Source organism: Amblyomma mixtum, chromosome 3 (genome assembly GCF_055824585.1).
Source record: "Amblyomma mixtum isolate Tamu chromosome 3, ASM5582458v1, whole genome shotgun sequence".
Taxonomy (NCBI): Eukaryota; Metazoa; Arthropoda; class Arachnida; order Ixodida; family Ixodidae; genus Amblyomma; species Amblyomma mixtum.
The window spans coordinates 170,608,339-170,633,100 of NC_143014.1; the positions used below are offsets into that span (position 1 = coordinate 170,608,339).

Here is a 24,762-nt window from a genome sequence, read left to right on the forward strand (position 1 = left end):
GTGCGCGTGAGGTATGGGAGGCTTCCACCATACCTAAGAATGGGACAAGCACATGTGAGCTCCCTGTTTGTTAGCTTTTGTAAGAAAAGAACAGTAGCGCAACCAAGACGAACACAAGAGAGGACCACACAGGACTAGCGCTAATTGTTTGAGCTTGTTTGAGAAAGAATGGAGGTACTCATGCTCCTAGTTACCGACCCGCATTCATGCCGCTATATCTTAGCTGCTTTGTACTATTTTTTTTTCCGTATTTACAGCACTTTTTCTCTTTTTATTAATTCGAGCTGATTTTCTTTGCCTTTTGATTTTTTTTAGCTTTGCAGAATTAAAAAAAAACCATTCCTATTATTCGCCTCTGACTTTCCCCAACCACGTGTCATCCGTACCGTCGTGCTTCATTATGCGTCTTCAACCGGACTTTCTGTTTTCTTTTGTTTGGTTTTGTTTGAAGGCCATTATACGCGCTCCTGGAAATAAGCCGCTGTTTGTTAGTCAGCGAATGTGTAGTCCCTGTGCTTACTGTGCCGTCCTTTGAGCTGCCGCAAAGTGACTGCGCGAACAAGCCTAGCTTCGTACACTCGTTGTAACTGGAAGTGCAGTGTTTAAAGCAGAGTAGCTCGCAAAAACGAAGTTATCATCAGCGGTTCTAGAAAACATAGGGGCGAGATTACTCTATGGAATGAGACGTTAGCACTGATACGTGACAGGAGCCGTTCCATTTCCAATTGCGTTACACGAAACTTAAAAAGTAATTGCTCATGCGAAAGTAAATTTAGGCAGTTCTTACGAACACCGTGCTGAAAAAATTTCCCATTCAGAGCGAAGCAAAATGGGCTTCGAACGAGTTGATGCACGTTTTCTGAGCACTTTACGAGAATCGAAGGCGGCGCTGTCGTAAGTGCGGGCGCTCTACCGACGGAATAGAAGAAGCACAATACAAATGCCGCACTGCAACGTTATTTATGCTTTCCGTACGAGCAAGTTACTCACCGTTCTTATTTCTGGAGCAGCGCCGGCTGGGTTGTCTTCATTTATTTTACGCTCAGTATTTACAATCACTGTAGAGGGGAGGGGCATGGGATACAAGGAAAAAGTGCTCTGAAAAATTCAAAAGCAAGCACAGTGAAGGCACATTCCCCGATACGCATTGCAGTGGAAAGTGCGCAACAGTTAGCATAAAACAAAATAGTAAATATAGTGCGTATCAGTTGGCCCAAAAATTTCCAATACTTTAGTTGGTGCATTGCGCAAGCGATGGTCGTCGGTGATGGTGAGTAGTGCGGCAGCTAAGAGGTTCCAATCACGGCATGTCATTGGTAGAAGGGAATGTGCATGTATATGTCACCGTGTTTCGGCGGTGTACGTAAAGTTTGTGGGGATGGTCGGCAGGTGTAAACACGAAATTTGTATGTTTGTTAAGGCGCGATCAGAGGTGGTTGTTGCGATGACAGATGTTATGAAAAAGACCTACGAAACAACTTACGGCCAGAAGCGAGGAGGAACAAATTAATATTTTTTTTTAGATTAGTGACGCTCGCACTAGGACGGTAATTATTGAGAATGAAACGAATTGAACTTTTAACTTGCAAATTTCAGGTAGTAGAACTTGTTGCCGAAGGATTTAAGAGCGGCATTCAGCGTTATGAGTATCCAGGCGAAGTGAGTGTATGACTTGAACTCATAGCATTTTACAACTGTCCGCTTCAATCGTGTAGCAGCAGTCGGCATGATAGAGAGCACTGCCCAATCACTTGTCTGTAAGGGATTTAGTGCCGACCACGGCCCTGGGAGCAGCGATTGCATCGTCTGCATGTGTTACTCTGTGCTGTCGTTACTCTCGCTGCCTCCCCCCCCCCCCCCCCCCCCCCCCCTCCCCGTCATACGTAACACCAAATAGCGTAACTATCAACTTTAACCTGGGGGAGGCTTCTGCATGGCTAACGGTGCAAAGCAGGGCTCTCGTGCTTTCGAAAGCCCATACCTATATTTAAGCCAGCAGGAAGCTGTCAAAAAGCGGCGACTAAATCAGGGAGCATTTTGGTTCACTGAACAGCTCAAGCACTATTATGGCCTAACGAACGAGAATCGACAACATCAAATCACCCGTGCAAACAGTGCCTTGAGAGTAGCATGAACAAGGCAAATCTCCCGTGAAAAAAGAAGTAGAATACTGAAGTGCACCTTGCGCAGTACGACTTAGACGTAGCATTCGCATAGCTGATGGTTCGTTTTGGGTCGGATGATGTTTATCAATGGGTCGGACAAATTCGTCCCGACATTCCGTCGCAAGACTAGACAGCTCTTGGAGACTAACCAATCGTTGCTGCAGCCACTAGCCGAGCTCGAACACTAGTTTGATTAGAGTGAATGCCCGTGCATCGTTTCGTGGCGAAAGAGGGAAGTCTCTTGGGGGGACACCGGTCACACCGCTTTCAGGAAGTTCGGCCTCTGGAGCCTCCCGGTCTGGCAGCCCCCCGTTCTAGACCGTTGTGTCTCAGTGCATCCCCATGCATTGCTGAAGTTGCTGTGTTCGTACCGTTCATGATAGGCTACCTAGTGATGGACGATTCTATCTGGGCCTGAGAACTTGCTGTACCTGTACGACGCCATTTTGTAAATTTATAAGCTGCACAGATCTGTGCGCGTACAGTCACGCTAAGTATGACTTATTGCAGTGCTCATGTGTATGAAGCTTTCTTGAAGAAGCAGGGAGGGCACTGTGGTTTAAGCGTCCAGCTGCAAATCGAAAGGACACGTCTATCTTCCGTGTGTGTTGCGGCGCGTTTATCTGGTATAAGGCGGAAACCTCATTCATTTCGTGGCCGGTGCATCAGCGATCATTGCACGACTGTGCATCAGGAAAATATAAACTGAGACTTAACAAAATGCGTTGCGGGACTAGTTGGCTAACCATGTTTCTAAAGGGACAAGCTAAAAGCCAACGCTCTAAATAAACAGAATATAGGACGGGCGCCCGTTCCATCAAGCGCTCTATATGTCCATACGTCAAAATAGCTCTCTCTTTGAAAAGTTCTTTAAAAGTTGGAAAGTTTGAGAAGTTCACTTCGAAAAATGAGTCAGCCAGAGCTAGCAAAAGCCATAGAGCTTCTCCTCTTGAATGCCACTAACATACCACGCACAGGCGAAAATTCAGCATTCTACTCACTCCGTACAGAAGATCCCTGTACGGCGAAAGTACATATAAACAGCGCTAAACGACAGGACTAGAAGAGGAGTAGACAAACACGGCGCTGAACTTACAACTGAATTTATTGGAAGGAAAGATTTTCAATATATACATACAAAAACGCGCACACGTGCGCACAGTCACTACATCAAAGTGGAGATACAATCAACAAGCCACGTTGGTCACACGTGTTGTAACTGCCTTCAAGCTACCCTTTGTGCAGCAATGTCATTTCTTTCTTTGACAAAGCTAAAGAAGTATTGCTAACGCAACTTCTTTAGCTTTGTCAAAGAAAGAAATGACATTGCTGCACAAAGGGTAGCTTGAAGGCAGTTACAACACGTGTGACCAACGTGGCTTGTTGATTGTATCTCCACTTTGATGTAGTGACTGTGCGCACGTGTGCGCGTTTTTGTATGTATATATTGAAAATCTTTCCTTCCAATAAATTCAGTTGTAAGTTCAGAGCCGTGTTTGTCTACTCCTCTTCTAGTCCTGTCGTTTAGCGCTGTTTATATGTACTTTCGCCATGGAACACCAACTCGCCCAATCTACCGTTCTTCTACATCCCTGTACGGTAGGCCGTAGAGAAGGAAACTTTTTAGAGTGGAATCTCTACTCCTCCCTTACAGAGCTGAAGGTCATGTGGCTATGAAATTTGACCTTCAAACCAGGAGGAGAGGGGGCTTGGCTCTGACGTCATGCCACGTGACTCGCCACTCCTCGCCACAGCTGCGCGCGTTGAGCCGAAGGTTTCTGATAGCCACGCAACTATTGAATCACGTGACTCGCTGCGCATCGCCACAGCTGCTTATACACGGAGCCGACGGCACCCTAGCAACTGCTAGAAATCGCGTGATGAGCCGTTCGCTACATAAAAACATGCGGCGTGTGCTTGCCTTCACACAAAGCCATGGATGAGCAACGTGCCGGAACTAGTGCCTCGACGATGTATCGTCGCCGTCCAAGCCAAATTATTAATATTCAGTGAATGTTAATCAAAGCTAAACCATGTCTAACTATGCTTAACAGAGCTTTCGCTCTCTCACCTGGTTCAGCCGGGTTGAACCACAGCTAATTTTTTATCTAATTTTGCCAACAAGTGGCCCAAAATTCATGTAGTATGTACTATCATGAGCAATAGAGCAGGAACACGGGATCGCGTGCCCGATAGCCTCGAACCCTACTCGTAGCGATACGTGGCGGCCGCTTTAAGAAACAAAGTGGAAAGGGAGGTGCGTTCTTCCATTACTCAGAAGCAGGCAACGCAACCTATTCCACAATATTGCGAAAAGCGGCCGCCGTGCATCGCCACAAGAAGGGTTTGAGGCTATCTGCCACGCGATCCCGTGTTCCTACTCATATTGCTCATGATACTACGTGCACCTCCGTCGAAAGTATACGGCCCAAGGGGCTTGCTTGCGAGGCTTGCACTATGCCTCGTTATGCATACTCGGCGACCGTAATCTCTCGAAAGAGGAATGGCTTCGCGTCCTCAATCCTCCCAAGTTTTGGACCGCTAGATGTGCTAGGGAGCCCCGCTAAACAGCTTAGAAGCAAACCCCTTGGGCTATAAAATTTTCACGGGGGCTGTACGTGCAATAATCGAATTTTTAAAGCGTAAATAATATGAGGGGGGGGGGGGGGGGGGGGGGGGGTAGTACTAGATCCTTGTTTTGGGCTTAGCGATATACTATGATATCTGTGCGTCTCCGGACTGATGAGTGTTCGTATAATGGCGCTTATGAACTGTATGCGGCCTCCTTTGACTGCGTCTTGTGATCAGACTGCGTCTTGCGAGCGGGGTGCTTGTTACACGTTCTTGTATGTTCCTTTGTCTATTCGCGACGATTTAGGCTTTGGTGTTTGCTTCGTATTTAAAGAAGGAATCGATTTCCTAGTGCTCTTGTTACTCAGCGAGGGAAGTAACGGACACTGTCTACTGATGTCAACATCCCTTTGACAGACAGACAGACGGACGGACGGACGGAAACCAAATCTGTTCACAGCGGGGTATTTACGGGCACCTGTCTTTCGTCACGAATTTGGCAGTTTGCGCTCTTATCGTGCTTGTGTTTGTTGCACCGGCTGTGCACTTCCTGTAATTCCTCTTAAATCAAAAGCGCAACTGAGCGGACAGAATATTCATTACCCCTCAAGTCACCTCGAGCATCCCGTTGCAAACGTCCTGATTTTCTGGTGCTCTGTTCTGTTACTGGCTGTTTTGGCGCAATCCCATTGTACCGAAAACAGCCTAACAGTTATAATCAAGTGGGTAAGTATCCAACTTGAAAAAAAAACAACAACTTAATAATGAAATGGTGGCGCTCCCCGTGTCGGCTTAGATTGTGACGATAATCCTTGTTTGAAAACCTCAGTTGTGTTTTGCCAGTGGTTTGGAGATGTCTGTTTCCATCAACTCCACAAGTGAGTTGTAATCGATTTTACGGAACGAAAATACACTTTCAATTCTATTATTTGAAGCACCGGTATTAGTTGTTAATTGTTTGTTTCATTTTCCGCTTTGTTTAATCTCAGGCTGTCGGTGTTTTCGGTCTGCATACTATAGCTCGTTCCCCCTTTTTTATTTTTGATGAAACACCTATCGATTGCCGCCGCACAAAATTTTCTTTACTTTGCTTAGCTCTGGAGTTGCAGTGCGAATGACGGGAAACTAGTAGAAATGGTTGACAGATTTCTTTGCCGGCCACTAGCTCTTCTTATATATATAAAAAAATAAAATGAAGTAAAAAAGAAGACTACGTGGGCAGAGTTGCGCTTATAAAGGATTCATTTTCGTGTGTATTTTAAAGTTAAGGGGCTAGTTGGTGCATGTTTCCAGAATAGGGTTGTAGCGCCGAAACAGACAACACACAGAAAGCTAGACGGGACTCCCGTCCCGTCTAGCTTTCTATGTAGTCTGTTTCGGCGCTAGAACCCTTTTCTGGTAGTTTAAAGTCTTAATAACGCAGCCGCTAAGTAAACGCGCATGAGTGCTACGTGCGCGCTGCCCGAGTAAGTTACATGACACAGGGGAATTTAATTCACTTAATTCATACCATCCGTACATCTTAACGGCTACAGAAATCAGCGCCGAGAAGCAGTTTTGCTTCGCTGCACGGTAAGCAGCTTCAAGTAGAAGCTAAAAAAAAAGAAAGAAAGCAATGAAGTCTGCCTTTTCGTTATAATTTCTCGGAGCCAGGACAGCGGCGCACGAAAATGAACCTAAGCCTCGGATTGGCGACGCGACTGCGCTCGAATTGTTGCCAGGAGCTCCGTGGCTTTGCATGCGGGCACTCTCAAGGAGGCAGTCGCCTGACTCCAGCTTGCGCCATTCGGAAACCGGTAGTCCGCCGAGTGCTGGAGTTCTGGACGCCGGCACCGCTCGTCCGTATAGCTCTTGCGCGGCCGCCTTGCATGTTAAGCGCGGCTCCCGGCCAGACTCAGTGATTCAGACGAAGTCCTTCGGAGTGTCTCGGTAGATCTGTGGGAGTACGCGCTTTGCATGCGCGAACGCACAGTGATCACCGCCAAATTGCGGATCCGCTCACCTCGGCCCCGACGGTGCCCAGTGCGGAGCGCTTCCCGTGCGCCGCTCTTGGAGAAGGTTGCGCACACACATATGCGCCTTTCTTCCCGCCCCTGAAAACCGCTATCGGCGGTTATTTTCCTATTCCTTTGCTGGGGATGAAGCGACGAGCCGAGCGCAGTCGTGATGGCTTTCGGAAAGGGACTCTGTGGGAATTAGACAAAAGGCTGAGTCTCTGGCACCCGAAGGGGCACTGATGCAGAAGTTCGGCGTCTATTGCATACCGCGGAAAGTCGGTCAGGACATATAAATACGTTATGTGGATTTAGGGAAACCTGACGCCTCTTCCCTTTGCTGCCTCTGTGGTTTTAGCTAAGAGGCTCACCGCAGAGGCTCGCCGCTGAAAGTAGCGCGATCAGCGCGCTTCTTTTGGTGCAGTTTTTATGAGCTGTCGTGAATACTGCACTCCAGACCATGTCAGCAAAAAGGCTTTCGCTTGGGTGCAGCACCTTCTAATTTCCTGCAACTTTTATGCAGATAGATAAGCGCATTTTATTGGTTTACGAGGAAACACATACAAAGTTTGCAGGACAGGCGCTTTGTCAAGCATAATGAAATAAGACGAATACATAGCGACCCTGTGCAGTTCCCGCCTCCTTTCACGTTAACGAAATAAAATAAATAGAGGGAGAAAGGGGGAGGAGAGAGATACTATTTCAGAGAGAAAGGGGGCAAGTGTAAGCAGAGATGAAAGGGTTGCCTTACGGCTAGTGCTTGTGGATGACAACTTAGACATCTTCGCAAAGCTTCTCATTGTTTCGAGACGACCGTAAAATAACGTGTATGGTTCTAGACCATGTTATAAAGGAAATTGCGCAGTGCGAAATAGGACGGGTGTCTTGTTATTCACTGGGAAACATCGAACGCCTGGTGTTGTTCATTCGATCATTTTTACGGTGGAACTCGTGCCAGCTAACGGATCACAAAACAAAAAGAAGAAAAAAGTGGTAGGGTTTTAACGTATAGTTAAACCGAGCAGACATGTGAAAGCGTGTGTTTAGCCTGGATGGCTTATCGCTGAGTCCTCGGCACGTCTAGCGACGATATTAGACTCATGCTAAGTTCTGAAGGAGGTTAAGCTGATCTCATCTGTTCACTCCGCCGATGGAATTTGATGATGACGACGGCGTGCTATGTACAACGCGATAATGTGTTGCAGTGTGTTGCAATTTAACACGAGGTGTGATCGGCTGCGGCGATAGCATATTGCTCTCGTGCAGTGGCCGGCGAAGCTAATCTGTTAGCGCCGCCGCGGTTTCGAAACCCAGTCGCGGCAATATTTATTTGATTTCATCACCCTCGCAAGAATCCCCCCCCCTCCACACACACACACATACGCACATACACGTGCGCGCACGCACGCACGTGTACAAGTTTTTCATTTCATCATTACTCCTATTTGCTGCCAGAGACAGGTGTTTCTAAATATAATGCCAATATAGCAGGTGTTTCATAGCAGCCAGGCACTAAATTTAAAAAATAGGATTTTTTTTTCAGGTATAGTGATACCGGTGTTGGCGGAGACCAGAAAAGATGTGAATCATGCTAATTAGTAAGCTGGTTGGCTAGTTCTTGGTAGTTGACTTCTTAACTATAATAGTTAGTTGCCTGGTTCCAACTATGGATTTGCAGCGAGCCGTCGGTAATAACCATATTAGTTTTTGTAATTACGGAAACGTGATTACCCTCAGCGCTGTGTCTCAACGAATTTTAGCCGTGTCTCATGAAAAGAATCGCTGTGTCGAAAACCTCGCCAGCGGAAAAGAACGCGCCCCCAATGCACATCACTCCGTCGCACATGAATCATGTGACGATCGCTCCCTCTCTCTCTCTCTCTCTTGTAGGCTCGAGTAGCGTACAGTATTGAGCGCCGCAGCGCGGACGGGGCAGAAGTGGTCACGTGGTACATGCGCCACGGAGTGACGTGCGTTGGGATTGCCGCTTTGCGCTCGCCAGTGAGGCGTGTTTTACGGAAGCTCGCATCTTTTATCGCGAGATCGCCAAAATTTGTTGAGACACAGTGCCGAGGGTAACCACGTCTCCGAAATTTCAAAAACTACTTCGGCTATAAACTAATGGCCCACTACAAAATCTCCAATTGCTACCAGGCGCCTAACTGTAACAGTTAGGAAGTTAACTATAAAAAAATGGCAGTGGCTTAGCTCAGCTAGACCAGGATATACGTAGCGAAATCAGTTTCGTCTACTGACATTTCGGTAGCGACACGCCATCGCCGTCGTTCAGCAGCTTGGCGGCGTCTCTTCGCGAGGCGTTCCTCTCGTTCTTCGGGCGTCCCGGCCGGCCGCTTTGCCTTTCTCGCCTCGTTTTCTAGATGTCACATGACCTTGTACCATGCGACGACTTCTGGATCGGAAGTCTCAATTTTACGCAGCCTGTACTGCTGCCGTGACGAGCACGGCGGATCTCCATCTTCCATGGTGCACGTCTGAGGAGGGAGCGCATCGCTTCCGGCTTATATCCCAGCTGCGCGGCGCGACTGTGTGCATGCGCAGTGCAACGGCTGCGGTGCCGTGGTTGCCATGGTACTGGTCGCCATAGTAACGGCGCATGCGCAGCAGTGGCCTTTGGCAGGCACCGCGAAATGCGCTTCTGCTAGCCTAGTGTAGCTTTCGCTACAAACATCGGCAGGAATGTTAGCACTGGTTTACGCGAGATTCAGCGACAGGTGTTGAGGTATTTGTACTTTACGATATGTTGTGGTTGAGAATATGAGAGCGACATTACATCTGTATAGTCCTTGGGCGCTCCTTTTAGTTGTCCACACTTAGTCGTTTTTCGTCTAGGTATGATCTCCTGTTCGCCGTTCTAGAAGCGCAGCGTCGCCGATTATACTCTCTTCGGACGGCGTGTTTCATAGCAGCTGGCGCAGATTGACCGTGCTACATTCATCCGCACTCGCCATACCCAACTTGCTCCATCCACGTTCGGGATGGTTACCGTGGTACGCCTTCCTACACGCTCGCCATAACCTCCCCTCGCCGTGATCCCGTTCAACGGCTATTATCCTTCTACTTCTGAGCTAACTGCCCACCGGCTGGTTTCCATGGCAACCACGTACCAGTTGCGCCTTCTCACGCTATCGCCATACCCCCCCCCCCCCCCCCCCCTTTTCAACGGTAATCATCCTCCGGTTGGGGATTTTTCCGCTCTCGCCACACCCTCCTACTTCAACAGTAACCATATTCCGGACGGTTACCGTTTTAACCATCGTCTGGTTGTGCCTTCCTACGCTCTCTCCATAAAGCCTCCTTCCATGGTAACCCTCCTCATCCTTTCAGAATAAGTACACTCCAGGTGGTTTCCGTGGCAACCGGCGACCGTCTGCGCCTTCTTACGCTCTCGCCATTCCCTCATTCCATCATTCCGGTTGGGGATTTCTCTGTTGCTGCCAATCTCCATGGTAACCACCCTCCGGATGGTTGCTGTGGTAACCACCGCCGGTTACTCAATTCTCCGCTCATGTGATACCTTCCTCCTTGCACTGTAACCACCCTCCGAGTGGTTTCCATGACAACGTATACCCACCGGTACCGCTGACGACTACAGACTACTACGACACGAAGCCCAGGAACGGGCGCAAACAGCTGTCGCTGTAAAAATAGTTAACGAGCACTTTAGTTATCATGACTCACCTGTTTTGTTACCTAGGCGAACGCTGAGTATTAAGGTGTCGCATAAGTCATCTTTATATCTGAAAAAACAACCTATTTTTAAATATTAGTGACAGACACACATTTTCTGAAACATTTGGAAAACCTGCTTCGAAGTTCACTTGTTTGTTGTATGAAAGAAAAGAATTATCTGGTGGACATCAAAGATGCTGCGAATTTGAGCGCCAGCTGGTAGTTAATGAATGAGACGGATTCTAGCTGATTACGAGTACAGCTTCCACTCATATTCGAAGCCCCATTGAGAGTCTGCCGCAGACCGAGCACGCAAAACCGAGAGAGCTGGCGTTGAGCTGTCGCTCAAGCGCCCGACCATCCTGCAGTTCACTCGGCCCTTGCGTCCGGCGGCTTTGGGTTCGCGAACGCGCACTTCCTGATCCTGGAGCCGTTGTCTCATCTCGGCACTGCGCGCTCGCACGTTAGGATCCCCTCGCCGTTGACGCTCTCGTCATCCTTCACAGGCGCTCACCTCCGGATCCTGACGTATAGTCGTCGCTTGCGCTCAGCGTTCCCAGCGATGTTCGCGAAGCTCTCGCGAGCACTGCTTCGGGCGGCCCATCTTCTCTGTCACGGCAGCCAACAATTGACTGACGGAGTGCTCACGAGCGGCGCACCACGTGTTGCTGACGTCACAAAAACGATTCGCCATGTGTTTCACGACGTTGCGCCCGACGTTCCACGAAAAGCAAGCGCAGTAAAACAACTTCGAGAAATCTCTCCTTGCCCAGGGAGAGAGGAAAAAATGACTGCAGTAAATGTGCCGCAACCTGATCTCCCTTCCCCAGGAGTGCGCCCCCTTCAGGAACATTTGTTCTCGAAACGGGTGGCACAGTTTCGAGAACGGCTGCTACTGTGCCAGATGTCCCGCGCTCTCCTGGGCGACGTCCTCTTCGGGCAGTAGCCTTCCGTTTAGACACTATGATGTCTTTCACCCCAGAGAAACATTCCCCCGCAAAATTGTGGCTGTAAAATTCAAAACCGCAGTAGTTTATGTGCTCATTACAGAATGGTTACTCTTACGCACTGCTTTCGCGTTACACTAAAAAGGCGTCTAACCCACCCTGAAGCAATCTCTTAATGCTTGTTTTAAGCCTCTGAATTTTTTCCCCGTCATTACTATGCAGCTGGGTTGCGCCATGAAAATCTGGCAAGTCAAATGTCAGGATTCACCGCCGTTCTTGCCCCATAGGAAACGAGAAGTCGTTTGCGAGGGCACCGCGAATGCGCTCTCACGAAGACATACAGGGCCGTAACGTTGTGTCGTGCGATTAAGCCAGCGTCGAGGTCCGGGGGAGCGTGCCCTTGTAGCTTCTAGCTTTGTTGCGATGTTGAAAAGAGACTCCCCCGCCCTCCCCACTTTCTTTCGCCACCAGAGAAAAAAAACAGTCAAAATATGGCAGCTTTCATAAGTAGTAATTCGGAGGCAATTTACCCTAACTAACTTGCAGAGGATGAATGCGTTTGCGCGAAGTGAGAGAGACAGAAATTGTCAATTCAGTTTGAGCGTCTGATCTAGGAGAGGTAAAACCGCTCACTGAAATTCTGCAACTTGAGTAAATTTTTCGAGATATTTGTTGTCTATACAACGATGCGCTTCCCTTCAACATACCCGACGTGGGGATATTTGGCTCTCTTATTTTAATTTCCTTCGTATACACTCGCCGGAAGTGTCGCCGGATGGAAATTGTAGATGTTTTCATTTATCACTGACCTAAAAAAAATATTAGGATACATTTTCCCGCAAATTCACTTACGAGTTCCAACTTATATCAGGTGTTGGTCTTCTGGCCGACTTTCATGTTCAGCAGTGCTACGCATCCGTACCTTGTGAGACCGAATTTTCCCTTTCATGTTGCACCGGGAGAGCCGTTTTGTTACGGCTGTTTTGTAGTTAACCAGCCACGAATAACGGTAGGGTTGGGTTGGGCTGAGAGGTACTCCGGCTAGTCTCAGTCGCGCCGGCGGTAATTGAGACACGCCGCTCGGACTCTAACCAATTGCTGTCGACGATGCTTACAATCGTCAGTCTGCCACAGTCTGAGCAGAGCTGCCCTTCCTCTAAATGGCAGTGCTGGAAGGTTGTTGGCGCTGACAGCGACGCAAGCGAGGCAGGAAGCTCGACGCCATATGCGTGGACACCAAGGCGGAAGGGACGTATACCCTTCTCTCGCCAACCTGAACGCCAACGATCTCGAAGCGCTCCCTCTAGTGCACTCGACTCACGGAAACAAAAACAGCAGCCGACCTGTGTGCACGGTGAGAGACTCAACCGGACGTGAAGGACACTGAAATTCCGAGCTAAGCCTGCCAGGCGCGCAAAGGACCAAGCGAGGCGTGCCTTATACTCGCTTATGATAATACCTACCTTGCCGAAGCCCGCACGCGCGAGCAGCCACCGCATTGAAAGCTGCCCTCTAGTGCCGGCGCTGTCAGAAACACCGCTGGCAGCGCCAACGAAGTTCCGGCGATACATTCAGGCAGCAGTCCTCCGCCGCTCGAGCCGCTGGTGAACCTGAATATCGCAGGCTCCGCAGGGCGGCGAGGGAGACGGTGCGCTCTCCCGCGCGCTCTTGTAGCCGGAGTGGCTGGCTCCAGCGACGGTACATTCACCCATTACTCCGCTGCACGCACCACCGGGAATGTGCACACGCGCGAATGATAGTCGACCAACTCTTCAACAATACTGCGCAAGTGGCAGCCATTCCTATAGCGGCGCTTCATTTATATATATAAAAGTGGGGTGTAACTTCACGAAGTGACGCATGGGCTATGAGGTACGCCGTAGTGGAGGGCTCCGAATTCACTTAGACAACTCGGGGTTCTTCAACATTCGCTGACAACGTACAGTACACGGGCGTTTTTTGTATTTCGCCTCCACTGGAATGCGGCCGCCGCGGCAGGAATCGAACCCGCGGCCTTGAGGTCATCGGACAAGCACCAAAGCGACTGTGCCACCCCTGCGGATGACTAGAAAAAGTAGCCACGTGCGCTCAGTGGGCGGGCCGGTACAACAGCTATCCGCTGCGCCTTCCTCTGCAGGAAAGACACCTTCCTCGTTGCCTGCTTTCACCGCTCTGTCCTCGCCGCCGCTGTCCTGCGAGTGGCCGAGCGAGAGCAGCTGCTCGCGCGCGCTGAACAGGAAACGCCGCACATAAAGCGCACGCAATATTACTTCCCTCGTCCGACAACTATGACGCGTCTTGTCACATGGCGGTAGGGCTTTATTATGACAGCAGTACAGACTGTCCGACAGCATAGCAGGAAAAAGCATAGCACATGACACTTAAAGTGGTACGGGTCTAATATTTTCGCGCCTGCTCGGACGGATGTCGCTTTCGTCAACGATTTGATGCCTGCGTGCTTCGGAGGTCACAGCAGATCTGTCACATGTCCTTAGAGCTGAACGGGCGGTCTGAGTGAGCTCACTTGCCTCGAATGCGGACGTGCCTCGGCAGCTCGTTCCGATGGGGCTTCCTTTTGTGCGAACTTTCGAACTTGTTTTCGGTCTCCTTAGTGTTTGGTTTGGTTTTACCGGTTTTAACGTCCCAAAGCGATTCAGGCAATGAGGGACGCTGGAGTGGACGGTTCCGGATAATTGCTACCACCTTGGGTTTTTTAACGTGCACTGATATCGCACAGTACACGAGCCCTAGTATTTCGCCTCCATCGAAATGCGGCCGCCACGACCGGGATCGAGCCCGCATCTTTCGGGTCAGCAGCCGAGAACCATATCCGCTGAGCCACCGCGGCGGCCCTCCTTAGTGTTTTAGTTATCAAAGTGCAAGTGTAATCGGCTCGATACATAATTATGCTTAGGCGGGCAATCAGAGGTACAGTCTTTGTCAAAAGTTTAGAGCCCAGGGGGTTCACTTCCAAGCTTTATATTGGGACTCCAGGAGCATTCATGGAAGTCCTACCTATTGCAGAAGGCAGTACCAGAAATCTTCTCATGTCCAGGAAATTTGGAGCTCTAGAGATCCATTAAGAACGACACAGTGTGGCTCAAAAGAAAACCCCCTGGGCTCCAAACTTTTGACAAAGGCTGTACCTTCCTCCCTTCCTACAACCCCTCTCCCTCTTTCACCAGTTCCTAGAAAAAAAAAGAAGAAAATACTAGCACTGGTCAACGTGCGCGTATTACTGTTTTACAGGCCGTTGGAAGCAGCAAACGACTCTAATCTTCATGAAGGAAGGATCCCTGCCCTGCTTAATTCTCTCAGGAACTCTATAAAAACTACAATTCGCGAAAAGCTTTGGTCTGTAGATGTTATCTCCTACCTTAAAAGCTGATATTGAAGTGGTGAAAAATGAGACTGGCCCGAACAGTGCCATTTGGGTAGTCTACAGAGGTGCTTGGAGACAAGGCAGTTGCCGTCAGAGTGCTTGCCTGAACTACATGTTCCGCAATAACGCTTCTTATCACTATCCCTAGAAGGAATGAAAGCGAGAGGAAGAGTGATATTTCAAGCAAACCTGACTACATAGTCTATTTGTTAACATCGTTGAAAGAGCACTGGCCACCAAATGATCCTTTGGCGCCCATCAGCGCCAGCATCACCCCCATTACAATCTACACGGACACGACACCACGGATCGCCGCTCGTATAGCGACGCTCGATGAAGAAACGTCTCGCCACATTTTGTCGGAGGCTTATATAACCGAACAGCGGCGGGTGGTAACAGGGCTGCCTGATAGCCGCTTACATGTTCCGTTAGTGCTCGGGGACGCCGGCGCTGTCCATGCTAGGTGATGGCGGCCAGTGAAGACTGCGGCGATTACACCGCTTTTCATTGCACTTTTCTTTTTGTACGGCGACGTGGAGGAAAAAGTTTCCGACGAGGCGAGGCATGTAGCTGCAATTCTGTCCTTGGCTCGATCATTTCTCTTTGGTCAACGGCGGCCTATTGCACCACTCGAATACCTACGCAAATAAAGAAAGAAAGGAAGAAGAAGAAAGAGAAAAGAAGAAACTGGGGCGCATGCCGATTGCATCGCGCTCTTATGTCGTCACTGACGCGTGGGGCTGCTACGTGAGTATAATATTCTGCTGCACCTACTGCGAGAGGAATTCTATATACTTTTTTTGTTTGATTGATACTAATATAATGTGAAAGTCTAAAGCGTCAGAGCAATAGTTTATTTTGTCTGATATGAACAAGTTTTCAATCATGTTTGCTATCTGTGATCCGTCGTGTGCTTGTGACGTCAGACGTGGTGAAGAAACCCGCGAAGAACACACACAAAAAAAGAGTGAACAGCCGGTTTGTGGCTTACGCGGTAGGAATTGATGTTGAGATCCGCTTGTCTAGCGGGCATACCTGCAGTGGCCGGACAGGGTGATGTGCGACCGACAGGGCAAGTAAACATTGTCTGTCTTGAAAACACAAATCTGCTCGTCAGCCTCTGCGCGGTGTAAAGGGAAAGCGTGCGTCCTTGCTTCACTGCATTAGAATCTCGGGCAAGAGCCAAAATACTGCGACATTAGAGGCGTTGGGAGCTATTCGTATCGAGCTGAAGAGCGTAGAATGTTTCAGTGAGGCTTCCATTCTTCTGTAAGGCTGCGAGTCTAAGTTTTTCAGCAGCATTATCCTAACGATGACAAAGCACGAAGAGACATGACGACTCTTCGTGTCTCTTCGTGCTTCGTCCTCGTGTTGCTACGCGGATTGTATGAGTCTGATATGCTGCAAAAATTACAGTAACCCGTATGCAGCGCATTAGTAGCTTTGTGCCGTATGCTGCGAATTCTCTTTTGTCCCTGTATTAAAGCAAGCCTTTTATGACCTGTCGCGCCGTTTGTAATGAACGCCTGGCTCGTCGTTTCCCTGGCCGTATTCCTTGCACTTACGCTGCCACGCTATTCCGTCTCAAAGTGGTTCATAAAGGGCGGGGTAGAAATAACGGCGAGCGAATCAGGTGCTATATGACCCATTGCTGCTGGAGTGTTTCACAGAGCTACACATTTCATTTCACTCGCACGTCGAAGCGCGATAATTTCAGCGCGCTACGTCAAATTTTAGAGAACGCGCATGCACCTGCCTTTCTCGCCTCCGGAAGCCACTGCAAAATTCGCTGTATTTTTTCACTAGACGGTTTTGAGTACGGCAGTGCGTGGAAACCTCGGGAACAGTCTTCCTAAGGTTCAAAAGATGGAAAAGCTAACAACGATATGGCCGCATCCTGCCCAGTCTCTTTTTGTATGACGATGACTGCAGTAGTCTCTTCACGCGCAAACATCGGCTCCACATAGAGAGGAACAGTCGGGGCGGGTGTCGGAATCAGCCCTCTGTGTAACCAGAGAGTTTGGCCTCATCCCGCGCTGGGCGTCAGTCGTCCGTCATGCATGCTACACAGCTATCTCGGGTTTCTGCCAGCTAAAGACCACTCCGAACTGCCGCGTATCTTCTTGCCTTGCTGCCTTCCTCTTCCCTATTATCTCATTTTATCTTTCTTTCTTGCTTACTTTGTGTATAGATTCTTTGTACGCTTTCACATTTTTTTTTCTCCGCAGTAGTGCCGACTGTTTATTGTTACCATCCCCACATTTCTTTGTCCCTGAAGCGACATCGCCTACTTTGCTTTTTACTCGGTTAGTCGCGTTTTTAAATGAAGTAAATTGATAATTTGAGAGTAACATAAGGTGTCCAATTTTGGTACCGACAGTCCGGTAAAACGACAAATAATAAGTTGGTCACTGCTTGCGTGGATAAATAAAGCCAGCTTGCGTATATTGATATCTGTTAAGTATAGTGAAAAATCATCGTGAAAGAGTATAGCCTGACTATTTTATAAACTTATACCTAGCTAACTTGTTTATTAGAATTGGGCGCTGTCAGAGCTGCCTGAGGGAATTGAGCAAAGAGAACCCGTCCATACCACCCATTAGCACTCCTGTACCCTCCAAATAAAATCTTATAAGAAGGAATTAAAACAGATTCGCTCCAGTTTGCTGCTTTTCTTGAGAATGCGCTTGCAGTAAACAGGGTCTTTAGAATTCGCAGCGTTAAGGAAGACATATGCCTTTCTAAAGCTGTTATGATTGCCCGCATTATAGCATTCTGCGCGCCTTGTTTCACGGCTTCATTTTTTCTTCAGCGTCAACGTAAAATATTCCTGCCAACTACGTTGTATGTCTTCCGAGTTTATAGTGCTTGGAGCGCTAAACTTTGTGCTCCCGGAAGTGCTTTCCATTTCCACAATCCCTTATTTCCTCTGAAGGGTACGACGTACTTCCGAGTGCCCTTGCGTTTATCAGGATGTTGTGCAGAACTATCTGTCAAGTTAAGAGAGGACTTAAACTTTGCACTCACTAAGAGCGGGTATACAGGCATGCCTTAGCTCTAAGAAGCGCTTGGGCTCAGAACGGCTCAATTTCGCGAATGAAGCATTGCAGAGCTTAAGTCACGCTGAACAGAGAAAAGAACGCATAGATAGCATCGCAAATTATTATAAGAGTATTACTTTTGGGCAATGGGCAATTTACACACATCGGCAGCGTAGGATTGTCGGTTAACTTGTTTTTGCCACTCTTTCCTGCCGTCAGCCCTGGCATATCATTTCGCGTCGTAGCGATGGTTAAGGATGCAGTGAACGTCTGATCGTTCATTTTCGACCTATCTATTATGCAGCGAATTAACGCAGAAATCAGTGGAGGTGTGCGAGAGCTCCCGTTTTAGCAAGGTCACAAACGATTTCCAACAATTTTTGTGCGGACGCTCTCTAAGAGCGGGAATTTGTCCGTTACCTCACCTCCTTCGGAACCTGTCGCACATGTATGAGAATAAAGCGAACCTGTGACGTCTTCCTTAACACTTCCTGGGCTCGGATACAAGCAGTCATTGTCCAACCGGAATATGCCACAGGAACAAATCTACTGCTTCACAGTTCAATGCCGACCTGTCTCAAGTGACGAGTATGTCATTACCTCATCCCAACCCTCTTCTCCCATTTCGTTGCGCGTATTTATTAGGTCACCAATAGACATTGTGAAAAATTTAGCAATTGGTACTTTCCAAAATAACCGGAACGCCGTCATTAATCTTTCGCGGTTCGTCCTTCAAGCGAGCACAAGGCAAAGGGACTGTGCGTGTTTTCGTTCTTTCCACCTCTTCACCGTCTACCGCTCCAGTCCCAGTTTTGCTCCTTCTTTGAGGGCTTGCTCGAGCGTCCCAGTTGTGTGGGAAAGCCTGTTTGCTGGATCGCTCATAGCGTTTCCTCGTCTTTGTTTTGCAGGTCAGTGCAGTTTCTCAAAAAGCGGCACGCCGATCTTTTGTTTGCCGAGGTTGGCTACCCACTGTTCCAAGCTGTGAGGTATGGACATTCGCTTATTCACCGTGCATTTGCTAGTCTTCCCCTGCAGTGCGAGCCACTTGGTTATGGTTCACCATAGTTTCCTCATACTCAAGGGTGATTCAGAAATACCTGCACTGTTTTTCGGGAGGTGCATACCTTTATAACCATTGCTCAACATAACCTGTGCTATCCTGCGCCCAGCAAGAAGTAGTTTCCTACAGCTCTTAGAAGAATAGAAATATCGATTTATGCCACCTTAAACCGCAATAGTATTGCTCAAAGAACGGTGTTATCTGTTAGTTTTTATAACCTGTGATCTGTTATTTCGATATCCTGCGTTACCGGCACACTATCATGCGTTTGATACTCTTGGCGGAAACGCTGTCCAGAGCATGTAGCACTGTTGCTCTTTGTGCAACGGGCATTGAGGATTTTAATTTTGTGAAATACTGCGACATGAAAAAGGCTGTCAGCAGCTGTTCTGCTACTACCGGGTGCTTTTTTGGTAACATTCAGTGGTGAAGCTGGTGTACAGAAATGTAACTGATGAGACCTATCAATCGAACGAGGGACTGTTCAAGAAACGGTAATAGGTAGGCATGAAAATGAACATTCTAAACGTTAAAAGAATTCGTAATGGACCGTTTAATAGACACCACGCTGTCACGAGAGTCAGTCACACTGCATATACTATACGAGATGTTTCACGTGGCTTTAACCAAGTTTGCCAAAATACAACTTAAGCGGCAGTGTTGGCTGTCACCTGAATGACTGAGAAGTTTTTCTTGTATACTTATCAGGAAAGTCAGTCGAGATAAATAAATTAAATTGTTAGACTGCGAATTAATCAAAATTTCTGACTGTGGGCCATATTCAAGAACTCCTCTTGGCATCATTTTTCTACCAGCACCTATAATGAGAGCATTTTAAGAGAGAAAAGTAATTACTGAGCTGGAGGGCCTTGGGATTTCTGCACGCTTTCGATACGCTGACGATTTCCTTCCGGGCTGCTCGTTCGGAACGTTCAGGGCCATTGATGTTGACTTAGTGTTTTAATGTTTCAGAAATGTGTTTAAAGAGATGTAATTCATGCGTGAAATGCCGAAAAAAAATACTTGATATCGAGATACGTATGCCTGGCCATACCGGCTGGTTGTACAGAAAAAAAAAAGGCAAGAACTCAATATTGTGCTATGACACGTATCAGTCAAAGCTTCTTAAAAGAAGTGTCGCACAATCATGCCTTTGTCACCGTGTTGCAAAATCATGCGACCATGAGGCGGTGCATAGCTGCAGACCTACATGGCTTGTTGCAAGCGGTTTTCCTGATAACCTAACTGGTTCAAATATTTAAAATATTGTCACGTAGCAGTTGGCGTTGGTAACTCGTGCCTAGACACCGAGAAGCTCCGAGAAACTGCAACAGCACAGAGAGGCGGCACCGGAGCGGAATATGTTGAAGAAATTAACCAAGCCGGTGGAAAAACTGATGGCGAAGACAGAAAAGGACGAGCGTGTTGTGGAATCCTACATCTACACGGGTATCACATAGGCTCAGAAAGATTACTGTGAAGCAGGAAACATCTGTCATTTTCTCAGTTTCCCAAAAGCTAACTTAAATATGTAAAAAAGTCAACTGCGGTTCTCTGCTGCGTGTTTCGTCTACTGAAATTTCGGTAGCGACACGCCGTCGTTCAGCAGCTTGGCGGCGTCTCTTCGCGAGGCGTTCCTCTAGTTCTTCGGGCGTCTGGGCTGGTCGCTTTGCCTTTCTCGCCTCGTTTTCATGTTGTACCATGCGACGCCCTCTGGATCGGAAGACTCAATGTCACGCAGCCTGTACTGCTGCCGTGACGAGCAGGGCCGCTCTCCTTCTTCTTCCATGGTGCACGTCTGAGGAGGGAGCGCATCGCTTCCGGCTTGTATCCCAGCAGCTGCGCGGCGCGACTGTGTGCATGCGCAGTGCAGCGCAGCGGTTGTGGCGCCATGGTTGCCATGGTACTGGTCGCCATGGTAACGGCGCATGCGCAGTAGTGGCCTTTGGCAGGCACCGCGAAATGCGCTTCAGCTAGCGTAGTGTAGCTTTCGCTACAAAACTTTCAGGATTTTTCTGACGCTGGTAGTTTACACTACTCCGATACACCTCATCTGAAGGCGGCTCTCGAACATTTCATTATCAGAATGTTCACCCGAACCCTCAAGTAATGGACCATACACGAGGCATATGATGCATTAATAAATGCAATAATATTATATTGCGCAAATGCATAGATTGAATCCAATGTAATGCAACACAAAAGCATACAACAAAAACGAATACGACGATGCGGGATGCAGTGTAAAACTAATCAATTTAAATAAAATTTCTATTATCCTAATTGTGTGTATCAATCTAGAAAGTACTCTACAGAAGAAGGTCCCTCAAAAGGGTTAGGGAGACCTGTGAACACATGCACACGCACGCACGCACGCACACGCACACACGCACGCACGCACACTCACAAGCACGCACGCACGCACGCACACACACACACACACACACACACGCACGCACTCACACACGCACACACACACACACACACACACACACACACACACACACACACACACACACACACACACACACACACACACACACACAGGAATGAATGACCAACCGTGCCTTTCAGAAAGGGCTCAGCTTGAAGTTTTTAATAACGCTGTACGTCTTTCTAATTATTGCTCTTCACGTTCTTCGAGGTGGTTAACATTTAGAAAATTTGAAGCAACAATTATTTAGGAAGAAATAAAAACGCTTCTGTATACATTAGATGCCTGCCATTTTTCCATTTGAGTTTAACCTTCACTAATTGGACCAGCATGTCCTTAAACCCTGCTACGTCTAGGTTCAAGATCTACGCGGAGTGTATTATGCCTATATTTTTCTGTTAGTGCCTGTACATGCTGGAAACGGGGATTCTTGCTAGACTTCTGCGCATAAACGCACGCATGTTCGGAATTATTAGAAGGCGGAGCCCTGTCCTTATATCAGCTTTGGACTGCGAGAAAAAATTGCGAATGATTAGAATTTGTGCTGGCAGCTTTCTAACATCCAGAAGGAGGCAAGAAAGAACCATCTGCGCAGGATTGGCAAGAAATAAAGTCGAAAATGACGAACCAGATTACATTGTTCATGAGTGATGCTCACGAATGTGGAAGGAGCACAAGGAAGCAGCGCAGCCGGAATAAACACCAGAATGGGGCATCTTATAAGCAGGCACTAGTAACGCATTGTGAGCGAATGTTGTTAAGAGAGAGCTGGAACTCCTTCCCAGCATTAAAAAAAAATGAATTGGGGACAGCAACAAAAGAAGGGAACAATGAAGAAGGGAATCGTGGTTTTATGCGGGATTAAAGTTTTCATACGTGAAGGAGATTAAAAGACAACGGCTCAGAAGGCTTGTTCTCGGAGAGGCGGAGAAAATATGAATGATTTTGTTAATGCTTATTTCGGTCTTTTTCCTCTACGGAACAAAAACAACGACACAACCTGTTCTTCACTTTTGCGCTGCTCTTTCTTCTTCATTTATTTTTTTTCCTGGGACAACACGTCATTCGTAAACGCCTTTTTAATATGTTATGCTTCGTTTAACTGTCTGTATAAGCTCGGGGTGCAAATTAAAGGGAGAGCTTTGTGTTCGTTGATGATTACCCGAGACGAACGTCTTGAGACATGACCAAGAATGCTGTGCGGAAGACAGAAGTTATGCCTCGCTAAGCGGTGACTGTGGAGTAATTATCTTCCTCCCACCGCTGACTTATGAAATCTTTGATTCCTTTCCCTAACACGTTTGTTTGTCTTCTTTTCGACTGGGTTATTTTTTTCGTGACGCCTTCGAGTCGATTAGCGATGCAGTCGGAACTTTAATCAAGATGCCGCGTGTGTAGGGTGTTTATCGATTTGTTGCACGCACTTTGGATGTTGCCTGAAATGATGATGCCGTTGTGTTTGGCTGGCTCATCAAGGCAGAAATGCGTCGCAGGGAAGGCCGAGTTAGCGATGCTCTCATTACGGCATTAACAGGCGAGGTGTAAACGTGTAATAATGCTGTTTTAATACCCCATACGAAGAATTCCGGACAAAGCATTTTTTAACGGGAAAGAGTTAATGAACGCAATTTTTTCATGCATTGTAAGATTTCACTCTAACAATCAATATATGCGCAGATTTCCCATCGACAGGCTTGCAGTTATTGCTATTGACTCGTTTTTGCTACCATCAAAAGCGTTCCCTTTTGGTTTTCTATGGTAGTCTGAACTGCTCGATGCGAGCGATGGGAAAACTTTAAAAGAAAAATTTTGCTACACATCGGAAGAATGGACGGTCACCTTCAATATTCCCAGAATAGCACCGTACAATTTTCCGATATTACCGTACAATTTTCCGAAAGAGCTAAGCTGCTCGTGACATCTGGCTTGAAGGCCTCTTGGGAAAGCACGAGTTTTATCTGTAACGTCAGGGAACTGCTGTCAGGTGTCGCTTTGTTCGCTGTGCAACGTCAGGTGGTTCGAGCGCTCTTCACAGGGTTGATGGCCACTGTACATTGTGTCCAAACTAATGTGAAATCTCGATGGATCAGGCTGGATCTGATTTTGTGGCTGATAAAAAACAATTCAATAGCTCCGACCAAACCGTTTGGTGTACTTTTCTGATTTCGGCACGAAGAAAACGTTTTTTTTTTTCCAGGATGCGGTTTTTGAGCGATATAAACAGGAGGATATCAGCCGTCATCTTGAGCCTCGTTCGCTGGTGTGCATGTTTGATCGTCTTTGGCTGTCTCCAGAGAGGCCTTGGAGATTGACACCTATAGGCAGATTACGCATTTCAGGCATCGGCACTCTACTTGGCCGCAGGAGACCTTGCTCCACGAGGAGCTATGATGATCAGGAACGTCATTCAGGTTAAAATGTTGACACTAGAGATTAGAGAGATTCAGCATGCCATCGACGCTTTGCGACCCGCCTTGAGCTTCGAGAGGCTGTAACGTGCATGCGTTTACACGCGTTGTCAAACGTTGTGCTCGACAAACTTTAACAAGTGCAGGTCTACATGCGCGCCACAAACATCTTTGCAAAGAGTAAAGAATCTACTTTACTTTTTTTTTGGTTGCGCGCTATTATTTATTGAGGACGATGCATTTATTGGACAAGACCAGTATTTCCCGGTTTCCCTAGAAGTTTTCGTTTGCCAGTATTGCTGCAAAATATCTTCTCTATGCGGTATTATTGCTACCGGTTAAGGCTGGCAGACAAAATGCGTCGTGCATCTGGTATATGTCGGCAGCTTTTCTGGAATCAAATTTCCGTTTTTTACTTACTTCCGGCATTTTTACAGTTACCATCTAAACACTGCACTTGTTTTGCAAGGAAGCTAGTTTCGAAATGACATTATCAACATTGTGAACAAATCACTATTGGGACATAAATTATTGTAATGCTTTTTTCGCAATTACATGAAAGTGAATTTTGTAAGGTGCAATGAGCGATTTTTTTTCTTACAGTGAAAGCGCGAGAACAATCAAGACGATGCGAGATGCTGAGACATGCGTAACTCAACTTAAATTCAAGTAATTGGATTTTTGTGTTGCGTTAACATGCAATACAAGTTCTTTTTGGCGTTTTTTGAGAGTGAAGCGCTGTTTTGTACTATGATATGGAGAGAATACAAAGATTACACTTTGCACTCAGCCCTACGGTGCCGAGCCATTAAGAACGAAATCAAGATGCAGGTCTTCTTACTCAAGTTTATTGCTATATGCTAACAACAGCAGCATCTATCGAGGTTGATAACAGTCTTGTCGTATTTCAAACGAAAATAGCTAATGGGCAGCTCTGCCCTCTGACACATGCTGAGGCGCCAACAATATTTGAGAATTTAATCAGAGTTATTCAATCTTTGGGCCTTCCGGTGTATGCATCTAGAGTTTTTACACTAATTTATTAGCGAACGCATCAGCAACTCTGCATC

The 24,762-nt window shown here is 47.5% G+C and overlaps 1 protein-coding gene across 2 annotated transcripts in view; it reads left to right on the plus strand.

Moving 5' to 3' along the window:
• Ac76E (adenylate cyclase type 2 Ac76E) overlaps nt 1-24,762 on the plus strand; it is a 508,349-nt gene that overhangs the window by 107,049 nt on the left and 376,538 nt on the right. Inside the window, exon 2 of one of the 2 annotated variants that reach the window (XM_089581917.1) lies at nt 18,699-18,776. The exons of the other annotated variant lie outside the window; for it this stretch is intronic. The gene's annotated coding sequence lies outside the window, so the exon portion shown is untranslated. The remainder of the gene's footprint in view (nt 1-18,698; nt 18,777-24,762) is intronic. 2 annotated transcript variants of the gene reach the window in all.